Source organism: Hypanus sabinus, chromosome 9 (genome assembly GCF_030144855.1).
Source record: "Hypanus sabinus isolate sHypSab1 chromosome 9, sHypSab1.hap1, whole genome shotgun sequence".
NCBI lineage: Eukaryota > Metazoa > Chordata > Chondrichthyes > Myliobatiformes > Dasyatidae > Hypanus > Hypanus sabinus.
In genome coordinates, this window is record NC_082714.1 from 135,105,955 (window position 1) to 135,129,948 (window position 23,994).

Genomic DNA, 23,994 nt, shown 5'->3' on the forward strand with positions numbered 1-23,994 from the left:
AGATTCCGATGACGTAGTACGCATTCCGCGCACCCCGGGCGGAGGAGGAGTCTGCCACTACTGATTACGTGTGCACATGACAACCGAGAGGCTCCTGTTCCCCTCCTCTAGTCGCCCCAATTCCCTTCTATCGTCTCCATTTCTCCCCTCCGGCTCCTTCTTTGCTGACGCCGGAGTTTCTGCAGAGGCCTAATTGTGTACAACTTAGGCCGCAACTTCCGTGTGAGTTTTGGGCCCAACAGGGTATCGCGATCTTCTTCAGTAGTTTTTGCCTCCCGTTGTCTTTTCCTTCGGCAAAGGTTCCTCAAACCTAATCACCACCCCCCTCCCCCGCAAACGACCCTTTCTCACAGTTCCCTTTCGACCTGGAGACTCCACTCTAGGCTCTTAACTCATTTCTACTTACTGACGCATCATTAACCTACTGGAATTCTCCGTTCCTCTCCCCCGTTCCAACCTTACTCCTGAACTCGCAATTCTCCATTTACGTTGTACCAATCCCTAACGTTATCAAGCCTACAGATAAGAGGGGACAGGATTGGCGACCAGACCTCTACCTTGCTGAGGCCAAAAAGCAGCTCCTGGGTATCTCTTCGTACATTTCCCCGGACCAAGTCCTAACAAACACGAAATCACTATACCTGATCTTGTTGCATCAGGCAATCGCCCGTCACAGCATTGAACTTGATAGTGTCCCAACCCCACATTACCCATTTCAATCTCCTACCTTAAATCCACAAACCAGGACTTTCCTGATAGACCCATTGTTTCTCCCTGCTCTTACTTTTCCAGATTTATCTCTTCAGACCTTGGTTCTATCCTGTTTTCCCTTATGCAATTCATTCTCCCCTGTAGCCATGACCTCCATCATTCTGACAAATTCCAATTCTCTGGTTCCCATTTCCTCACCTTTACAATTCACATCAAGTCTCTATACCCTACATTCTCATCAGAGAGGTTTTTGGGCCCTCTGCTTCTTTCTGGAACAAACACCCAAATCAGTTTCTCTCCACCAATACTTCCATCTGCCTTGCAGAACAACTGCTTACTGTGAGCAACTCTATCTCTCTGAATTTCTACAAATTAAAGGTATAGTCACAAGGCACTCTCATGGGCCCCCATTTTTGTTGGCTATGTGAAACAGTCTTAGTTCCAAACCTAACTTGGTAACCCTTCCCAATGCTTTCTCCACTATGTCACTGACTTCATTGATGCTGATTCCTACACCCATGCAGAAATCATCAAGTTCATCACCTTTCCCATCAACTTCCACCCTGCCTTCAATGACATCTGAGCAATTTTTGCTACTTCCTTTTCTGGATCTCTCTGACTCCGCCTCAGGAGACAAACTATCCACCAATATCTACTATAAATTTACAAGCTTCCAGAACTACACTGCCTCGCACTCTTTCACTTGAAAGGACACCATCCCTCTCAGTTGTTTATCTATTTTGCATCTACTCTCAAGACAAAGTTCTTTCCCTCTCCCCACCAAACCTTTTCAACTTCCTGCAGTGATCACTCTGTGACTCCTTGACCTGTTTATTCATCGCTTCCCACCTGCTCCTCCTCTTCCTGTCTCCTTGCACTATCTCCTGAAACTAGGAAGAGCAACATTTGTCCTTGCACCTCCTCCTCACCACCATATAAGAATCTAGACAGACATACCACATGAAGGAAAGATTCACATGCACTCCTCCAACTTGGCCTGTTGTATTTGGTGCTTGTGATATGACCAAATATATTAGTAAGACCAAGTGGAAACCAGACAATAATTTTTCAGAACTCTCTCTACAATGGCTATCCTGAATTTCTTGGTTGTATATCATTTCAACTCCCTCTCCATTCCCACACACCTGTGTGTCTCTGACCTTCACTACTATGGTGAGACCAAAAGAAAGCAGAAGAACAGCACCTCATGTTTCTTCTGGGAAGAAAATAGCCCAATGTCATGAACATCTAATTTTCAAATTTCAGGTAGTCTACTTCTTTTATTTTCTTTTCTCACTCTGATCAGTACTCTGAGGTTTTCTTTCCTTTTGTTAACCTCTATCATCCCTGTCACCTTCACTATTTAGATACATCATCGTCGCTCACTTGTTTTCATCTACTCATCACCCATATACTTAATCTAATTTTTTTTTCTTTAGTTCATCTTTCCCATCCCCTCCCAGCAGAGTTCCATCTGTCCATTATCCTTCTCATCTGGTTCCACCAATCCATACCAAAGTTTGTCACCTTTAACCCTTCCCTTCCCCACCTGGCTCCAACTACCTAATTCTTTCTTCTTTCTATTTTTCTTGTGTGGAATGTATCTTTGGCCTCAAAGCAACAGACCCTAATATTTGTACATCTGGACACCAATCAGGAAATGGTCAGGAAAAAATTTGTGCCTGACCTCAACACTTTTTCTAACTTTCTTGATCTAGAGCACCACCTGTTCCTCCCTGATCAATTTCCACTTATGTGCCCTGAGAATGGGAGGAGGAAAAAAAAGATTTAGAAGTGTCATTCCATCATCATTCTGGAGGTTATTCACTATTTCAAAAAATGTCGTTTGACTGAAAGGGGATTGCCACGGGTTTCAAAGTGAAATGTGAATTTATTATCAAGGTATGTATACATATGTCAGCATGTACTACCCTGAGACATATTTTCTTCTGGACATTCACAGTAGAATAAAGAAAAACAATCAGATCAATGAAAAGCTACACACAGGCAAACAAGCAATTTGAAAAAGACAAACTATTCAAACAAATACAAACTAACAAATAATAGATAGATAAATAATTCTGAGAACATGAGTTATGGAGTTACTGAAAGTGAGTCCATAGGTTATGGAATTAGTTCAGTGTTGAGTTGAGTTATCCACACTAGTTCAGGAGTCCGATGGTTCCTGATGCTGGTGATGTGGGACCTAAGGCTCTTGTACCTCCTTCCTGATGGCAGCATTAAGAAGAGAATATTGCCTGGATAGTGGATGTCCTTGATGATTGTTGCTCCTTTCGTGTGGCAACGCTCCTTGTAGATCAAGGGTTCCCAACCTCGGGTCCAAGCACCCCTTGGTTAATGGTAAGGCTGCATGGCATAAAATAGGCTTGGAAGCCCTGTTGCAGATGTATTCAAAGGTTTATGTAATACACTGGGCTGTATCCACTATTTTTTTGGAGGCTTTTCCATTCTTAGAAACATAAAATACCTACAGCACAATACAAGCCCTTCAGCTCACAATGCTGTGCTGAACATGTACATACTTTAGAAATTACCTAGGGTTACCCACAGCCCTCTATTTTTCTAAGCTCCATGTACCTGTCTAGGAGTCTGTTAAAAAACTTTTGTCTCCGCCTGCACCACCATCTTCGACAGCCCAGTTCATGCACTCACCCTCCGCATTAAAAATTTACCCCTGACATCCCCGCTGTACCTACTTCCAAGCATCTTAAAACTGCCTTTTTGTGTTAGTCACAGTTTTAAGGTGAGAATGCTGTTCTTGGACTACAGTTCAGCATTCAACACCATAGTTCCATCCAGGCTCCACAAGAAGCTCAGAGACTGGTCTTGACCATGCCTTGTGCAGCCGGATCCTGGATTTCCTGTCAGATCACCAGCATGTTGTAAGAGTGGGCTTCCTCACCTCCAACCCTCTGACTATCAATACAGGAGCCCCTCAGGGCTGCATACTGAGGCCCCTCCTTTACTCCCTGTATACCTATGATTGTATTGCCACTATCAGCTCCAATCTGCTAATTAAATTTGCTGATGACACTACATTGATTGGCCTTATCTCAAACAATAACGAGGTGGCCTACAGGGAAGAAGTCATCTCTTTAACATGGTGGTGTCAAGAAAACAACCTCTCCCTCAATGTTTCAAAAACAAAGGAGCTGGTTGTGGAATACAGGAGGAATAGAGACGGGCTAACCCCTATTGACATCAATGGATCTGGGGTTGAGAGGGTAAACAGCTTCAAGCTCCTAGGCATCCACATCACCGAAGACCTTATTTGGTCTGTACACACCAGCTGTGTGGTGAAAAGGGCACAACAGCGCCTCTTTCACCTCAGATGGTTCAGGAAGTTTGGTTTGGGTCCCCAAATCCTAAGAAATTTCTGCAGGGGCACATTGAGAGCATCCTGACTGACTGCATCACTGCCTGCTATGGGAACTGTATCTCCCTTAATCGCAGGACCCTGCAGAGAGTGGTGCAGACAACCCAGCACATCTATAGTTGTGATCTTCCCATAATTCAGAATATTTAAAAGGACAGGTGTGTAAAAAGGGCCTGTAGGATCATTGTGGACCCAAGCCATCCCAACCACAATCTATTCCAGCTGCCACCATCCGAGAAGCAGTACTGCAGCATAAAGCCAGGACCAACAGACTCTGGGACAGCTTCTTCCACCAGGCCATCAGAATGATGAATTCATGCTGACTTGAGTGTACGCTATATTACATTGACTGCTCTGTTTATTATAAATTATTATGATAGCACATTGCACATTTAGACGGAGGCGTAATGTAAAGATTTTTATTCCTCGTGTACTGTATGTGAAGGATGTAAGAAATAAAGTTAATTCAATTCAAATTCAACCTGGGGAAAAAGCCTCTGACTATCCACATGATCAATGCCTCTCATCCTCCGTTGCTCCAAGGAGAAAAGGCCAAGTTCACTCAACCTATTCTCATAAGGCATGCTCCCCATCCGGGCAACATCCTTGTAAACCTCCTCTGCATCCTTTCTATAGTTTCCACATCCTTCCTGTAGTGAGGTGACCAGAACTGAGCACAGTACTCCAAGTAGGATCAGTAGATGTAACATTACCTCTCGGTTCTTGAACTCAGTCCCACGGTTGAGACGAAGGTCAATGCACCATATGCCTTCTTAACCACATAGTCAACTTGTGCAGCAGCTTTGAGTATCCTATGGACTCAGACCCCAAGATCCTCCACACTGCCAAGAGTCTTACCATTCTATATTCTGTCATCATATTTGACCTGCCAAAATGAGCCACCTCACACTTATTTGGGTTAACCTCCATCTGCCACTTCTCAGCTCAGTTTGCATCCTATCAATGTCCCACCGTAACCTCTGACAACCCTCCACACTATCCACAACACCTCCAACCTTTGTGTCATCAGCAAATTTAGTAAACCATCCCTCCACTTCCTCACCCAGGTCATTTATAAAAATCACGAAGAGAAGGGGTCCCAGAACAAATCCCTGAGGTGCACTATGGTCATCAAACTCCATGCAGAATATGACCTGTCTACAACCACTCTTTGCCTTCTGTGGGCAAGCCAATTCTGAATCCACAAAGGAAGGTCCCCTTGAATCCTGTGCCTCCTTACATTCTCAATAAGCGTTGCATGGGGTAGCTTTTCAGAAATCTTGCTGAAATCCATATACACTACATCTACTGCTCTACCTTCATCAGTCTGTTTAGTCACATCCTTAAAAAAATTCCTAATCATATTATGCCTCTCCAAATGTTCATAAATCCTGCCTCTCAGGATCTTCTCCATCAACTTAACAACAATTCTTGTGCATTAGTATATCTACAACAGGCTGAAATATAACTAATCAGGATACACTCTACTGTGCATTTATAGAATTTTGTCAAAGGTTTAGATCACATGCCAAATCCATGCAAACTTCTAAGGAAGTAAAGGTGCACTTGTACTTTCTTTGTAATGGCACTTACATGCTGATCTCAGGAAAGATCCTCTGAAATGCTAATGCCAAGGAATTTAAAGTAACTGACCTTCTCCATCTCTGATCCCCTAATGAGGACCTATAGTTCCCTCCTCCTGTAGTCAATAATCAGCTTTTTGGTTTTGCTCACATTGATTCAGAGGTGATTGTTGTGGTTCCATTTAACCAGATTTTTTCAATTTACCATCACCTTTGATTTAGCCAATAAAGTGGTGTCATTAGGCAAACAAATATTTCTCATACTTAGATAACTTTTCATAGCAAAATTATATGGCCACCGCTCTATTTTTTCTCCACCACAGACCCACACTTGACCAACATCTAAATATTCTAACCCCAAATGTTTTTGAATAACTATTGGCCTCTCAATTTAAGCCCTGAGTGAATTGCTGCATAGGATTCACCAGGAGGATTGAATTTCAGAACAAAGAAGCATATAACACAAATCTTAAGTTGGCTCTGGCCCCCTCCACTTGCTTTAGCTGTAGGCCTCTCATGTTGGAGAGCCTTGATTCATGGAGTTCCTTCTCTCAGTCTTACATGCTCATAGATGCTACTCATTGATTTGCTTCTTGGGAAAAATGCAGGGAAATATTTAAGTGATTTGGTATAAAAATGTAAGAAATAGGAGCAGGGTAAGCTCCTCAATCCTTCTCATTCGTACACTCATCAAAATCATGGATGATCTTTAAAGCCATTCATCTGTAGTATCTTCTTATCCATTTAATGTCTAAATTTTGGGAAATCTATCCATCTCTATTTTGAATGAATGTAAGGACTGAGCATTCATAGATGACAATGACTGGAAACTCAGCGTGAATTAGGAAATTAATAAAATAACAATATCCCTTTTGTTACGTATTCAGGCAACAATAAATATATGAGTTCGGCAAGGGTTTCTTATAACAAACAACACGTTTATTAAACACAGAAAACAAACCCCCCAAAAGTAAACAAACACTACCGTAACCGGAAACAGCTGCTGAGCGGCTGTTCAAACAGTTCGTAAAGTGATATTCCAAAACAGTTCTTTGAAGTGATATTCCAAAACAGTTCTTAAAGTGATATTGCCAAAAGTTCGATATGCTCACAGTCCATTTAAAAGGAGAGACTTTACAGGACGATTTAAGTTCTCTTTCACGTCGCTTGCTTCGATCCCCGACGTCGAAATTCCCACGAAGAATTTACGAAACAGAACGGCTTAAAGGCACTGACCTTTCCTTCCTCACTATCCTCAATCCTTTCTGGTAAACCCAGGGATTAACATGAAGATAGTCAACGAAATCCTTCCAAATAAGGATCAAACAAAGGTCGCCCCCGTTTCACCGTAGAAAGCGATTCTCCTCGATCTTTAACTTCCAACCTTGAATCTTCACTCTCCTTTAATTCTCAAACTAACAGAATCATAAAGAACCTGCTGGCAATGACCTTTTAAACTTTAGGCATTAAATAAAAACTTCATCCTTCAACTAAACTGCGTCATCACTTCAAACACGCAGTGGCATGAAGTCAACTTGGCAAATCCAGCCACGAACTGCCCCTCCTCACAGGGTGGGGTCTACCTTTTATAACCTGTAAAAAAAACCCGTCACATGATCTCTACTGGCGGGAAAATGACGTCATTCCACCATCACAAGACCATCACCTCAAGTCCAGTACAGCTTCAACCCCAGTCACGTGACAAGGGCACCACTGTCATGTGTCACGAGTACGTAACACTTTTTACAAATGGTCAGCCAGATCTACCTCTCACCTAAAAGAGGTGATGCAAAATCAACAAGAAGTGTTATCTCAGGAAGGCAATATCCATCATTAAAGACCCCCATCAACCAGACCATGTCCTCATCTCAATGTGTCATCAAATTGGAGGGACTGACATCTGAAGATGCACAACTTGTGGTTCAACAACAGCATCTTCCCCACTGACATAAGGTTGAGAACCGAGCTGAAAAAACTGCTCCTGTCGTGGACTACTTTTCCCTTATCTTGCACTAATGTCAATGTTATGACATTTATTTTTATTTGTTTTGTCATGTAAATTACATAAAATGTTCATTTGTTTAAGTTTATGTAACTTTTGTTTATAATGTACTGTGCTGCAGCAAGAAGCTAATTTTATCCCCTGGCATGTATGTCCTTGACAGTTAGCTTGAACTTCAAATTACCTGCTCACCTGTCACCAAGTTCCTGTTTTCCCTGCTCCATTCCACAAACAGACCTTTTAAAGAGATAAATAATATTTTTTTTCTATTTTGTTGAAAAGATGTTGACTTTTGAAATGAAGCCCTGTAAATGTTTATATTGCCTGCCTTGGTCCATCTCAGCATTTTCTGAAGAAGCCTCTCAGAATCAAGGATGAATTCCATTCACACAGTTCTGAAGTAACTAATAAATCCTTTGCAGATGACTTGGAATGGGTAGAGGGGTGGCTTACATTGAACTTCCATTCTATTGATTACACCTTCTCAATCTAGGGACGTAGAATCCTAGGGACCTTCTGCAATGCTTCTTCACCAGTTTAAGCTACTTTAGGCCTGGGATTCCCATGAGAGGGTGAGGATATTACATTTTTTTTCCAAGAAGGCTTCAAGGACATCCTACTCAAAATGACTTGTGAGAAACCTCAGAGACAATTCAGCAGGCCAGGCAGCATCTATGGAAAAGAGTAAACAGTCAGTGTTTTAAGTTGAAACCTTGATGAAGAGTCTCAGCCTGAAACAGCGATTGTTTATTCTTTTCCATAGATGCTGCTTGGCCTGCTTAGTTCCTCCAGCGTTTTGTGTGTGTTGCTTGGATATCCACCATCTGTAGAGACACTCATGTCTCAGAGACAAATACTTGCATCAGACCTATGATGTCAGGCATGAGAATGATGTGGCCTAAAGTTGTATGAATGTGGTTGGAGTGGGCTAGAGATGGTGGGCTGGGAGAAAAAGTTCATGTTGGTTAATTATATAACCTGAATGTGGAAGTATAGATGCAACATCTACCAATGTACATTCATGCCACCTCAATTATGTTGTGGGAATGCTAGGTTCTTAGTTTTCCTGGTATTTGAGGCTACTGAAGATCAATCTCATCTATAAGAATGCTGTTCTTTGTCTCCAAAATTTTAGGTCAAATGAAGATGACAATTGGAATGAACTGTTAACATTAAATCGTCTATCCTGGCAGAGTGAAAAAAAAATACTCAGTGTTCAAGTGGCTTCACCCGCTTTAATTTCAAGGGAAATATTCATGTATGCCTCAGAAAACAAACTAAATTTTATGTCTGTTAATTACTTTTACTACCTTAAGTAATTCCTAAACTGTACTTCCATTAGTTTCCTGTTGATTTATCAATTAGTAAATGAGCATTATGTTGGAACTAATTCTATTTTTCAAACAAATGAACATTGGTTGCCAGTCTTTATTTATATATAGTTTTTTTTTGTCAAACTCTGTTGTGTTTCTTTTCTCCCTGTAAATGCTTGCAAGAAAATAAATCTCATGGCAGCATATGGTAACATATATGTACTTTTGTTGTAATTTCATTGTGAACTTTGAAATGATAGAAATTTGATCCACTTTGCAATTTTTTGGTATTCCAAAAGGGTCAATAGCTAATTAACCATTTTTGAAGTACTAGTGCTGAGTAAGGCAATGTCTGAAAACCATGCATAATTGATCAGATAAAATTCCTTTACTGATGTTGATTGAGGGATAAAATTACCCTGGGATTCCATTATTCTACTTCAAATACATCATGATCTTTTATACATTCACCTAATAAGGCAAGGGAACTTGCTCTGAATGTCTAATCTAAAAGTTGGTTCCTCCAGTAGCGCACCACTTCAGTAGTGCTGTCCATAAAGTTAAGATGTTCAAGGAATGTTCAATGGTGCTTATGACTATGGCAAAAGTACTACTGCTGAGGTGAGCCAAACCAACCTAAATTTAGGAAACAAACAGTATGAATTTGAAACAACTATTGCTCTGCTGGCTTTGAAAATAAAAACAATAAATATGTCACAGGGATCAAAAAGACAAATATTCCTATTCGAATTACTTCTATAAGTAATGCTGTTTACTGAATATAGGATTTAACTAACAGTCTTGCCTTTGAGTGAATATTGCAGATTGCACAGTTCAGTCTTACTGAAGGATTCTACTCCATTTCCTCCTTTTACACCTCGATGAGTGCCAAGTTTTGTTACACTTTCAAAGTAACTTAGTCAAGACAGGATTGTTATAGTCATAAACAAAATAGTGACCAATCTGTATCTGAAAGGTACCAACCACCTACTCAAACTTTTCCTTGTGAAATTGCTTTTTTTTAACCTTTAATTTGGAAATTGGTAATTTACAGGAGAATTTACCAACACAAAAAGGAATAATAAAATAAAAAGAATCGATAACTTGAAGTTCCATGGGAGCACTAACATTCTGGTGAGTCGCTGGGCCATACAATATAAAAAGTAGAGTGATGAAACACCAGTTCATATGATACCATGGCAACTAACATTGGGAAGTGAAGAAGGCTTTTGGCATTCTGTCAATGAATTTGAAAGTTGAAATGTTATATTGCAATTGTACAAGAAATCGGTGAGGTCACACTTGGAGTATTGTGTTCTCTTTGGCTCATTCTCCTGTAGTAAAGACATTATTAAGTGAGAAAAACTGTACAAAATATTTATAAAGATGCTGCCAAGACTTGAGGGACTGGGTTGTGGGAAGAGTAGAGCAGCAAAGGAGTTTAATTCCTGCAGCACAGAAAACTGAGGGGTGATCTTAGAGAGGTGTATAAAATCATGAGGGGCATAGATTGGGTGAATGCACAGTCTTTTTCCCAAAATCAAGAACTTACTGGTCAAAATGGTGCCTACGTATAATGCTCCTTCGGTCGACATCTTCTGGATAGATCCTGAAACCATATATTTCTCTCCTTTTATGTCTTTTATGTTGGTTTTTCATCTTGGATGTGATTCTGGGACTGTTGGGAGCCTGTGATTTGCTGTTTGGAGATCATTTGGGCTTTCCAGCTCTCTGCAGTCTCCAAGCGGATTCCAGGAGGCAGAAGCAGTGCGAGTGAACCTCATGGTGGGCAGGCTGCGGAACGGCGTGTGAGACAATGTTCAACTCCATTTCACCGATTTAAGCTTATGTTGTTCACCAAGTAAAGCACTGAGGGAGATCGAAACAGTAAGATGAATGTGGAAGTTTGGAGATTGTTTGGGTGTTGCAGCCAAAGGGAGCATACACGAACCTCATAGTGGGTAGGCCATTGGCAAGCCAATCTTTGACTTCATTTCACTTAATAAAGCTTCCGTTGTGCACTGATTAAAGCATCAAGGCGAGAGCAGAGGGTGAGCACCAGCTATCTGTCTTCTGATCGATCTATACCAGAGAGGATTGAGCCTGCCACTGTGCCCGGAGGGTGTTGCCCAAGTTTTTTGCGTTTTGGATGGGGACACGGACTACAGACTTTTTCTCAGTCTTATAGTTTTTTATACTTTGTGTTTTCCACCAGATCTTTCTAATTTTTTTTGTGTGGGGAGGGGATTTGGTGGTAGATATGCCTGTTCCATTTTGTTAATTTTTTTGTGTGGGGAGGTGGGATTTGAGTGTTGATGATCATGCTGCCTTTCTCTTTTTCTAGGTTTCATGGCTACCTGGAGAAGAGGATCTGCTCTCCGATCACCATTAAATGATGAGACTCAAGAAACAGATGCAGCACAGAGCTGATCAAAAATGAACTTCAAATGTCTGTGAACTGTGACTTGTCATGTAAGGACTTCTCTCTGGCTGTGCAAAAGGACAAAGGACTGATTGAATCTGTCAAGAGCAGCAAGAAATATCTATGGGAAAAGTAGACTTGGTGAGTACCCCCTCCCTTCCTCTTTTGCAGTGATTGTATGTCTACTCTTTAGGCACATACAGATAGGGTTATTTGGTGTTATTTCATGTCTGACTGTGGTCAGCTTATGCTCTGTATTATGCTTTGTTATAATTTAGTGTTACATTTCATATATAACACTGTATATCAGATTTGTTTACCTATTCAGGGTCTCTCCCCCCCCTCTCTCTCTCTCTCTCTCTCTCTCTCTCTCTCTCTCCCTCCCCCTCTCTCCCTCTCTCCCTCTCCCTCCCCTCCCCTCCCCTCCCTCCTAGCTGCCAGCCCCCTCACTCACTTCATCCCGGGCCTGCACCATACCCACACCGTCGCGGCACGCCACCTTTTGTCCCTTATTTGGGAGTGAGAAAGTTGGCAACCCTAGCCTTGCTCTATAAGGGCCCTCAGGAGTAGTAGAAATACATTCCACTATGATTGTTAACTTTGAAACTAGCTGCCTCATTTTAGCACTACTAGTGTTAGAGCAGCAGTAAAAGTGAGGCTCCTACTTGTTCCTGTGCTGTAGTTCTTTATGACTCTATGACTCCAACTTGTTAAAGCTACAACATAGAATTACCTGCTTACTAAACAGCAGAAATAAGGTACTGGAGCAATCCTATAATTAAAAACTTCTTATTGTGAATGGCAGTGAATTATGAGCTAGCTTATGGAAAGATTAGACTTCATGAGCATCCTTCACCATCAAGTTGCAGCTACAATGATGAAGCAGTGATCTACTTCAGCTGTTCTCTGAGAGTCCTACCAAGGCAAAGTCAGTTTCCAGTCAAGTTTATTAATTTCACAACATAATAAGAAAGATGTGCAGGATACCACCGAGGTAAGAACTACCAAAATATCAAAGCTGTTGGGATGAAAGTTTATACTGTAGAACTGGCAGCAGCAGCTTTTCCAGTACAGCAGCCATTGCGGAAATGGGGTGGGGGGAAGGGGAATGGTAGATGCTGGAAAGCTGAAATGAAAACAGAATGTGCTGGAAATACACAACATCTATCGGGAACAGTAAATATTTCAAGTCAAAAATCTTTCATCGTCCACATAAATATGCCCACAGAAGCAGATCAGAAGCTGGAAATCAAATGGTAAGTAATTCACCTGTTGGTTGTGCAAAGTACACCATAGTTAAGATAAAACCAAGGAATTAGATTATCAACGTCAAAGTCAAAGTAAGTTTATTAGCAAAGTATGTACTGTAAATGTCACCATATACAATCCTGAGATTCATTTTCTTGCAATCATTTACAGGAAAATAAAGGAATACAATGGAATTTATGAAAAAAATCTATACGTACACAAAGACTAACAAACAACCAATGTGCAAAAGAAGATAAATTGTACGAAGAGAAAATGTAAATAATACTGAGAATGTGAGTTGTAGAGTTCATGAAAGTCAGTCTGTAGGTTGTGGAATCACTTCAGAGTTGAGGTGAATGAAGTTATCCATACCAGTTCAGGAGCCTAAACAAAAATGACCAAAATTAGTATTTTTTAACATCTGTATGACATGTTGTTCGAAGATCGCCCAAGTACTGAGGGAAAGACACAACAATGGAATGAATAGTTCACTGAGTTTTAATAAAAACTATACAGAACAAATGAAAAATAATAAACATTAGGCCAACAGGGCTGCTAACTAAAACTCAGACTAAAATCAAACACTATCACTATGCCTCGGAAGCATTAACTTAATGCCAAACTAATACTGCTCCTTTGCAGTGTCAATCTAAATAGTAATCTTCTTTCCTGGAACATGGACTAAGGCAAGCAGGGAGCGTTGCTATCACTTTACTTTAGTCAAGGTTCAACAGGATTGAAACTAAAAGAAGAGAGTTAAATACAGCCACAATGAAATTCTAATTAGCTGGAACATGCACACTCGTGAGCATAATTGCTGTCCACCTGTGAGAGCACCCAGACTCCATAGTAGAGTCCATCATTGTGACAGCGCCTCCCTCCCTAGGTGCAGCTCCCAAGATGCCACAGACCTCTGCCTGCTGGAATTTCTGGAGGAGAGATTTTTCCAGGATGTCACAAGGTGGAACCCAAGAATATTCCTCAGGACCATAGCCCTCCCAATCCATGAGATATTGGACCTGACCCTGCACCCAGCTAGATGCCAGGAGGCACTGCACAGAAAACATCAGGGACACATCCACCAAGTGGGGAGGAGGAAAGGGAGGAAGTTGATGTTTTGTTGGTCTAGAAATTAATTGAAAGAGAACACAGGAGCCTGGTATAATGTACCTATTTAGTTTTACTTTTGTGAGGTGCTCATTTATGACATGATGTATGCCATTCATGTAACCTGTAATTATGTAAAGAGCAAAGAATGCTTAATCAAACAATACATTTATAATATTATTCAAATATTACTGAAATATTTAATACACAACAGTCCAGAGCTGTCTGCTTAGCTATAAACTTCAACTCAAATGTGTAATGTATTTCTCTCTAGTAATTTTACATACACAGTATACTATGTAATACAATTACTATATAGATATCCACAGCATAGTAAGTTTTAAACTGTCCTATTCAGGCCTGAAGACTTAATCACTGTCTTTCCTGATAAGAGGGGTCACTCTGCTTGGCAGTTGATACTTGTGGTTGTTAAACAGTCTGAGGTTCTGGGGCCTCCTCCATTGTCATTGTAGGACTTGCCTCTGAGTCTGCAGGAAGTGGTTCTGGATACCTTTCTTCTCTAACAATTGACTCTGCTCTCCCCAACTAATTGAAGTGCTGTCTCCAGGTGACATCAGACGCAGTCTCCTCTGTGTAGGAGAGTGGTCCAGTTCTGTCCATACTCTCTCTTGATCACCTCTGTTGTCCTTTGCCAGGTCTGCTTGACCAGGAGTTATGGTGAACTACACATACCTGTCTGTGCTGACTGCTCCTGTGGCTCTTCCCACAGACCCCTGTATAAAGGTGATTGGAGGCACTGCTCCTCCCTCAGTCTCCAGGATGTTGTATGGTGGTCTCTTGCTGCTGACTACTCTCTTCCAGTGAATAAAAGCCTATATCTCGCCTCACGTCTCTGAGAGTTATTGATGGTGCATCAGGAGTGAAACATTGAACCTCCTTGTTTGAGGAGCCCTCAACTTATCTCAGTTGTTTATCCAGCATACTCCTTTTGAGATTGGGTTTGAGGAGATCCAAGCGTGAGCGCAAGGGATGACCAGGAAAGCATTGTTGGGGAGTTGTGGAGTATGCTGCATTGAAATAGGCAATAAGGAAATTGGCAAGCTTCTGATTCAGTGTCAGGTAATGCATTCTATGACATTCTTTGCAATGCATTCTTTAGAGTCTGGACAAAACTTTCCACCAAGACATTTGTAGCTGGGTGGTATGGTGCAGATGTAATATGTCTTAATCTGTTCATTTTTAGGAATGACTGAACCTGTTCTGCAACAAACTGTGGTTCATTGTCATTGACTAAGTTCTCTGGAACACCAGTCCTTGAGAAGAGGCTTCTCAACACATCAACAGTGTGGGAGTCTGTAGTGGAGGCTATTGGGAACATTTCTGGCCACTTTGTAGCTGCGTCCACTACTACCAGGAAATTTGTGCCCATGAATGTTTCGGCAAATCTACATGACTCCTCTGCCACAGAGTTGCAGGCTGTTTCCAGAGAATGGAGAGGCGCAGTTCTTGGCATCTTCTGGATACATTGGCATCCCGACCAGTGCATGGTGAGTTGCTCAATCTGCATTTTAGTTGTCAAGTCTTGCTGACACTTTGGTGATGGCGCAAATGCTGAGGGTGAGACACAGTAGCAGAATGAACAGTTCACTGAATAATAAGAATAAATAAAGAACAAAATGAAAAATAATAAACACTAGACCAACAGGCCTGCTAAAAATAATCTCTCAAACTAAAATCTAACACCATCACTGTGGCTCGGAAGCAGCAGATTTGTACTAAACTAATACTGCTCCTTTGCAGTGCCAATCTAAATAGTAATCTTCTTTCACAGAACATGGTCCTAGGTAAGCAGGGAACATTGCCATCGCTATTCTTCAGTCAACTCTTGACAAGACAAGTGAAAGCAAGGGAGTTAAATACAACCACAATTATACCCCAATTGCCTAGAATATGCATAATCCAAAGGTTTATTTACTGTCAAAATATGTATGCAGTATACAACTCTGAGATTTGTCTCAGGAGCATGACTGCAACCCTGTTCAGCTACTCACCTGCAAGAGCACCCGGACTTCACAGCTGTCGTGGTTGTGCCACTAAAATTAAATATTCCACCATGTGAACAGAGGGATGTGTAGGGAGTGTCCAGGAAGAGGTAGTACCTCTGGTGAAGGGACTTGTTGTGTCCATTCCAGGGCGGCTCACTCAACTTTGGTCCCCACTGGACACTCAACTCTCAACTGTAGCTCCAAGTAGCTGTTTACATGTGATAGCAGCCTCATCCCAGCACACTGCTTTGACAGGCCGGCTAAAGTGAGTGAAGGTAACCAGCGGCCTCTTACCCTGGTGAGATAGGGTCATGCCTGTCCTGGCCTGCAAAGTCAGCTCCGGCAAACTGGGAGGATGAGACCTGCAGTAAGCTTCAACAGCCAGGAAGGTGGTACTACAATGCTTCATAGAGAGCAAAGGGTGTGACAAGGCACAGAAGACATCACAGTCATCCACTGCAACCAAGGAAGACCCCAGTTTGTGATTCTTGTTCATCCCAGATTTCTGAGGTTGAGGAAGTGGGACAGCCCCAGTGCAATGGCTTTTCCGCCTTAAAAATTCTCCTTTACAGGTTTTCTGTCATCATCAGATATGATTAACAACCACCACCGTGTGAGGATCACATAAAAATATTAATTGTCCTGAATTCAAAATGTATTAAGATATATTTCCAGCCCTCACTCTTACATATTTTTTAAATATGGTTTTATAAAAATTAACTCATGGATTCATGTATAAATATCATAAAGAAATATTTAGGGTTAAATCGTGCTGAATAATTAAGTGGAAATTCCCATGCTGTTCTTTATATTCCTCAGTAAACTGCATTTTTTAAAAACCTGGGCACACATCTAGACAGCATTTAATTAGAGACCTACTCTCAAGAATACTCCAACCTACTGAATCGTGGACTGCTGTGGTGACTTGGATTTCTGAATACAATTTTCCATTTGGTGAGTTTGTAATTTCAAAGATACCACCTTGGGGATTTGCTGAGTGAAAGAAAGACATTTTCTCTCATGAACTTAATAGGACGACTGCAATTGTTTATTTTCATTAATGTAATACATACCCCCTGGAGATAATGAAAATTAGGATCTAAATAAAATCTCACAGAAACATGATGCACACTGATCAATGGTTAGGGTTAAGTCTACAAGCCTTATATCCATGGCTCTACTTAATTATTTTTCTTTCCAATTCTTTTTAATGTTTCAATTGCTGACAAAAGATTTGAAAAACAACAAGCTGTGCAGAGTAAAATATAACAAACCATATCTTGATTACCTGCATTGCAACCAAAATGCCAGTTCGTTATATTTGTCTACATTTTGGCAGGATAGACAAAAGACATTTTTTATTATTTCATTTTACAATATGAAAGAACATATTTTGGTTCTTTTGGTATTTCTGTCCACCTTTAGTTAAATCCACTGAACTTGACAACCGTCAGCCCTTACGTGTCCCAAATCAAGATACTAGTTTTGTTTATTTTAAAAGATAGATTTTCTTTCAATGTCAACTCCTTTATTTTCTAATTCAGTTCAAAGTACATTAATTATCAGAATATGTATACATTATACAACCTTGAGATTCATCTCCTTACAGGAAAGCAAAGTACCCATTAAAAAAAATCATTAAACACCCAAGATGCAGAGAGAGGAAAAAAAAATTAAACCGACAACAAAAGCAAGCAAACAGCTCCCACAATAACATGAGTCTACAGCCATCATTCCAGCCAGAGCAGACCACTTCCTCAGAGCTATGCAGAACAGTGAGCAAAACTGCCCCAGCCTTTGCCTCTGTTCCCAACCCTGCCTTTTCTATCTGGCCTGCTGTTTAAATTGACCGAACATCAGGTCGTTCCACACTCTGGAACCCAGGACCTGTCAATTTGATATACTCCGGGCCTGGACTTCACTGCCTTGTTTCTGCCCATGTCCAACTTTTCCAAATTGGCTTGGCACTTAGATTGATCACACTTCGGGTCTTTTCTTCCTCTCTGTCTGGTGAATGGGCCTTGCCTTTGTTCGCCTCGACTTTGCCCCGACTCCATTTGCCTCGACTCTGCTTCACACTTGCTTGTCTACCTCCACCTCAACTCCACTTCCACTCCACTCACCTCGACTCTGCCTCGCCTCCATTGTTTGCAGTGATTGTTTACCAGAAATTTTACCGGGAAAAGTGTTACTCATAAAATATTTAGTTGTGTTCTTTGCTTTGTTTGCCACCAATAGGTAGTCACTGGGCTTCATCTGTATCATCTTAAACCAGACTTCCTTTCACTATGAAAACTTCCTTCTAATCTCCCCATTGATTCTCAAGATTTTGTGTAGGATTGTGCACTGTTGTAATTGTCAAACTCTGGAAACAATCTGTCAAAGTCATGGTCTTTACCTCCATTGAGAATTTCCTTAACAGAAATGATTGAAGAGGCAATTTAATGCTGGAAGTAACAAAGCTGCTATTATTTAGTGTACTAAAGTGTACTCAGAACTTGCTATTTCTGTTATTGTTCTGTCTTTTTAATTTTTTAATTTCAATTAAGTTTTATATTTAATTACTTTCCTCAGTTGAGAATAACATAGCCATAAATAGCTGATCAATTCAACCTGATAAAATTATGTGAGGCACTAATGGGCTAGACATGAACATCTTTTAACAAACATAAGTACCAGAGGATATGCATTTAAAGTGAGGGGGGGAGTATAACGGAGGTTTGCAGGGATTTCTTTTTTACACAGAGTATGGCGGGTGGTTGGGACTGGCTGCCAGCAATTATAGCGGAAGCAGGTACAATAGTGTCACTTAAGCTGTTAAGTACATGAATATGCAGGGAATGAAGGGATATAGATCACGTACAGGCAGAAGAAATCTAGTTTAATTCAGATCATTTTCAGTGCAGACATAATGGCCCAAAGGGCCTATTCTGTGTTGTACCACTCTCCCTGCTGCTTGTTTTCGACAAAAATATTAATGGATATACAAATAATAGCTAATAATTAAGAGCTTAGTCTCCAAGAGTTAAATAACTGCTGTGAAGAACTCCATGCTTAGAAATGACATTACTGAGAATTTTAGAATAATTGCATTCATTTTTGTTGGATGCATTAATTGGAGAGGAATAGAAAATGTACTAAAATAACTTTGAATTTTAGATACCAGAAAATATTTATGTTTTTACAGAGAACCAATAGCAAATCATATATTTTATGTGGATTTGGCTAAGTCTTAAAAAAAACATTCCTGCCAAGTATGAAACAGTACAGTAAATGAATTTATGATAGTAGTTTTGCATTCTATTATGTTTTCAAAATTTGGTTCAATTGACTTCATATGAGCAAGAGCAAAATATAGTAGGAGCTGCAGGTCTAAAGTTAAACTGAAATTGTTAATAATATTCAGAGGACTAGGTGTTACTTCTGAAAGCAGAATCAATTAAATTTTCAGGTTGATACATACAAAAATACATTAGCTAGACATTTGTACAAAGGTTGAGGGGCAAACCATGTTCTGAAGGAGCAAGAGCATACAGAAATACTGTAGACACATGGAATAAGAACAGTCACGTAAAAGAGGAACAGCATCCATATGATATATTTAGCTGAAAAGTCTGTTATTTGTGTAATTTCACCAGAAAATAAGCAATGGACTCTTGCTTACCTTGGAGTTGGAGGTGATTTCCTGAAGCTTATTCTAATTAAATATATTTCTCATTATCCTCACCTGCCTGGAGATTGACGGAATATTGTGTGAGTTCATTGTGAATGTGGCTGTAACCTTTCTAAATGAGGCAAGTAAGTTGTTGGAACAATCTTTTTTCTCTTTTATTTAATTCATTTTTCAGGATGTGAGCATCATTGACAAGGCCTGAATTTATTGCTCATTCCTTCTTGTCTTGGAGAAGATGGTTCCTATTTGCTGGATGGATGGTGGTGTGGAACCACATATCCTATTAACATTATCATGATACTTCCACTGAATATCAAGTGGAGGAACAAATGAATAGAATTCTGCCTGAAAAGGAAGGAATTAGGAATTGAAACATAGGATCCTAACGAGTCATGAGGGAAGAGCTGTTGTATTGCAAACACATAAAGTAATACAACACTCCCCGCCCTTCCTGTTCCAAATTAATTAAGCTGTGTTGAATACCTGAAACTTAAAGGTCTTCATTAAAGCATAGTCTGCAGAAAATGTGGTCTGAATATAATGGTGTTGGATATTTGTTTTTCAAATTGGGAGGCGTAGTGGCAGATAACACAGATTGCTACTTTTATTCAGTTTGCACACAAAAGAATGTAATTTGAGTACAATATTAAAGTTTAAAGTAAATTTAATATCAAAGTACATATATGTTACCATACACTAACTTTCGATTAATTTTATTGCAGGCATTTACAGGATAAAAGAAATACACAACAGCTGGACTGAACATACCGGCTGTGTGGTGAAAAAAACACAACAGCGCCTCTTTCATCTCAGATGGCTGATGAAGTTTGGCATGGGTTCCCAAATCCTCAGGACTTTCTACAGGGGAACCATCGAGAGCATCCTGACTGGCTGTGTCACCACTTGGTACGGGAACTGTACTACCCTCAATCGCAGGACACTGCAGAGAGTGGCGTGGTCAGCCCAGCGCATCTGTGGATGTGAACTTTCCTCTATTTAGGACATTTACAGCAGTTGGTGTGCAGAACGGCCACTGAGGATCATCGGGGACTCCAGCCACCCCAACCTCAAACTGTGTCAGCTACTTCCATCTGGCAAATGGTACTGCAACATTAAGGTCAGGACCAACAGGCTCCTGGACAGCTTCTTTCACCAGGCCATCAGGTTTATTAATACATATTGATCTCATTGAATATCTGACAGTACATTGTATCTGACCGAAATGTATGCAAAACAATAATGTATACAACTTAGTGTTTGGTCAATATCCTCCCACATTTCACTTCCTTATTGCTAGTACATCATGACAAAGACACAACGTAAAGATTTTTATTCTCTCACGTTATGAGATGGATGTAAGAAATAAAAAAAATTACATTCTTAATTCTACAATAGAATTTTATAGGAAAAATGCGTAACAAAGACTAACACATAACCAAGGTGCAAGAAAAGACAAACTGTGCAAATAAAAATATTACTGAGAACATTAGTTTAAAGAGTCCTCAAGAGTGAGTCAATACATCATAGAATCAGTTTAGAGTAGTGATGAATTAAGTTATCCACACCAGTTCAGCAGCCTGATGGCTGTAGGGTAATAACTCGACCTGATGTGGGACCTGAGGCTCCTGTACCTACCGCTCAATGGCAGAAACAAGAAGAGGGCAAGGCCTGGATGGTGAGGGTCTCTGATGATGGATGCTGCTTTCTTGTGGGAGTGATCCAAGTCAATTTGCTCAATGGTGGGAAGGCTTTCCCTGTGATGGACTGGGTTGTATCCTGTACTTCCTGAGCATTGATGTTTCCATTCAAGCCCGCGAAATTTCTCTGCTTTTGATTTAAATTCAAATATCAGTATCTTGCAAGCTTTTCCAAGCCTACAAACCATATAGAACTATTGCCCTTCAGTGATTGTCTTGGTATTTCTTTTACTTTTCCAAAACTGCTTTCTTGCTTCTCTCAGTCTTCACCTTGACAGCCTTCTTTAAGTTGATTTTCTGAGGCACAGCTAGCTAATGTGCACTCAGTGGGCATTTTCTTATGTACACCTGTACACTTGCTCATAAATGCAAACATCTAATCAATGCAACTCTTTGCTTGAAAGCGTGCAGACCAGAGGTTCTGCTGTAGTTCATACCAAACATCTGAATGTGGAATGAAGTTACTTTACACCAGTAAAGTACTGTAATGCATTAGTGTTTACAGTGGATAAACAGAATTACAGAGAGAGAAGTTGGCCAACGTTCATTGGAAGGGGACACTGGCAGGAATGATGGTAGAGCAGCAATAGCTGGAGTTTTGGGGAGCAATTTTGAAGGTGCAGGATAGGTACATTCCGAAGAAGAAGAAACATTCGTAAGGCAGGATGGTGCAATTGTGGCTGACAAGAGAAGTCAAAGCCAACATAAAAGCAAAAGAGAGGGTATATAAAAAAGCAAAAACTAGTGGGAATTTAGAGGATTGGGAAGTTTTAAAAAACTGACAGGAAGCAACTAAAAAGCTATAAAGAGGGAAAAGATGAAATATGAAGGTAAGCTAAGCAATAACATTAAAGAGGATACCAAGTTTTTTTTCAGATACCTAGTGTAAAAGAGAAGTGAGATGTCAGACCACTGGGAAAAGACACTGGAGAGTTGCTATTGGGGACAAGGAAATGGCAGACAAACTGAATAAGTATTTTGCATCAGTCTTCACTATGGAAGGCTCTAGCAGAATGCTGGAAGTTCTAAAGTGTCAGGGGCAGAAGTGAGTGCAGTTACTATTAGGGAGAAGGTGCTTGGGAAGCTGAAAAGTCTGAAGGCAGATAAATCACCTGAACCAGATGGACTGCACACCAAGGTTCTGAAGTAGGAGACTAGTAACGATCTTTCAAGTATCAATGGGTTCTGGCATGGTTCTGGGGGACTGGAAAATTGCAAATGTTACTCCACTCTTTAAAAGGAGAGGGAGGCAAAAGAAAATAAATTATAGTTTGCTTGACTTCAGTAGTTGGGAAGATGTTGGAGTCAATTGTTAAGGATGAGGTCTTGGAGTACTTTGAGACACATGATAAAATAGGCCAAAGTCAGCATGGTTTTGTCACGGTCTGGTCCGTTGGCTCCTCATTTCGGTTAATTTCCTTTTCCCTCTGTTCCACTGCACTCCTTGATTAGGGCACCTGATCCTCAATTGAGCCGGCTGCATAAAAACTCTGGCTTACATCCATTCGCGGCTGGTCCGTCACCTCAGCAGTGTGGCTATGCTTGTTCTGGGCCACCGAGAATGCGTCGAGTTGAGAGCCTGTTATCCACAGTTCCTGGGTTGATTTGAGAACCTGTCGTCCAGCTGAGCTTTGCCGCTTCATGTGCTACCCGGAGTCGAGGTACGAATTGCCTGTCATTGTTTGTTTTTGTCATCTTGAGTCTGGCTGAGTATTGGAGGCTGTTTGTCACTGCTCCGAGCCGTGGTACGAATTCTCTGTTGTTGTTTGTTTTTGTCACTCAGTGGCCAAGTCCAAGTCCAGGCTTCGTGTCCGAGCTCCTCCTGTTTGTTGTCCTGCATCCTCGTCCACATAAGCGTTCTATCCTCGGCCCCCAGCTTTCCTGTCAACCATTAATAAACTGTTAATGCTACTTACATGTCTGTGTCCTGCTCTTGGGTCCACTCCGTCGCATTGCAACAGGTTTGCCTAAGAGAAAATCTTGCCTGACCAATTTTTTGAAATTCTTTGAGGAAATAATAAACATGATAAACAAAGGAGAATAAATAAATGTTGTGTACCTGGATTTTCAGAAGTCCTTTGATAAGGTGCTGCACATGAAGCTGCTTAGCAATATAAGAGCCTATGGTATTACAGGAAAGATACTAGCATGGATAGAGCATTGTCTGATTGGCAGGAGCAAAGTGTGGGAATAAAGGGAGTCTTTTCTGATTGGGTGCTGGTGAGTAGAGGTGATCCATAATGGTCGGTGTTGGGACCACTTCTTTTTACAGTATATGTCATGAGTAGATGATAGAACTGATGGCTTTATGATCAAGTTTCCAGACAATAGGAAGATAGGTGGTGGGGGCAAGTGGTGTAAGGGAAGCAGAGAGGCTTTGGAGAATGGGCAAATAAAATATGGTGTCAGGAAGTATATGGTCATGCACTTTGGTAGAAGGAATAAAAGCATAGATTCATCTCTGAGCCGAAAGAAAATTCGAAACTCCAAAATGCAAAGGCACTTGGGAGTCCTTGTGCATATTTCCCTAAACATTAACTTGCAGGTTGAGCTGGTGCTGAGAAAGTTAAATGCAATATTAACATTCATTTTGAGAGGACCAGAATATAAAACAGACAGACAGACAGACATACTTTATTGATCCTGTGGGAAATTGGGATGTAATGCTGAGATTATATAAAGCCTCACTTGGTGTACTGTCAGCAGTTTTAAGCCCCTTATCTAAGAAAGGATATGGTGACATTGGAGAGGATTCAAAGGAGCATGATTTCAGGAATGAAAGGGTAAGCAGATGAGGACTGTTTGATGGCTCTGGGTCTATACTCACTAGAATTT

The 23,994-nt window shown here is 40.7% G+C and overlaps 1 long non-coding RNA gene across 6 annotated transcripts; it reads left to right on the forward strand.

Annotated features, from left to right (window-relative positions):
• The first annotated feature begins 83 nt into the window (after window positions 1-83).
• LOC132399830 (uncharacterized) lies at window positions 84-23,090 on the forward strand. Of its 6 annotated transcripts, XR_009514111.1 has the most exons (10): window positions 84-222; window positions 2,430-2,613; window positions 10,061-10,140; window positions 11,351-11,569; window positions 12,848-12,969; window positions 14,988-15,291; window positions 16,609-16,743; window positions 19,428-19,587; window positions 20,185-20,626; window positions 22,612-23,090. It is a non-coding gene; the product is annotated as an uncharacterized LOC132399830 (long non-coding RNA). The 6 variants fall into 6 exon arrangements; XR_009514107.1 differs by lacking the exon at window positions 22,612-23,090 and having other exon boundaries at window positions 20,185-20,936; XR_009514110.1 differs by lacking the exon at window positions 22,612-23,090 and having other exon boundaries at window positions 12,848-12,951; window positions 20,185-20,936.
• The last annotated feature ends 904 nt before the right edge of the window (window positions 23,091-23,994 follow it).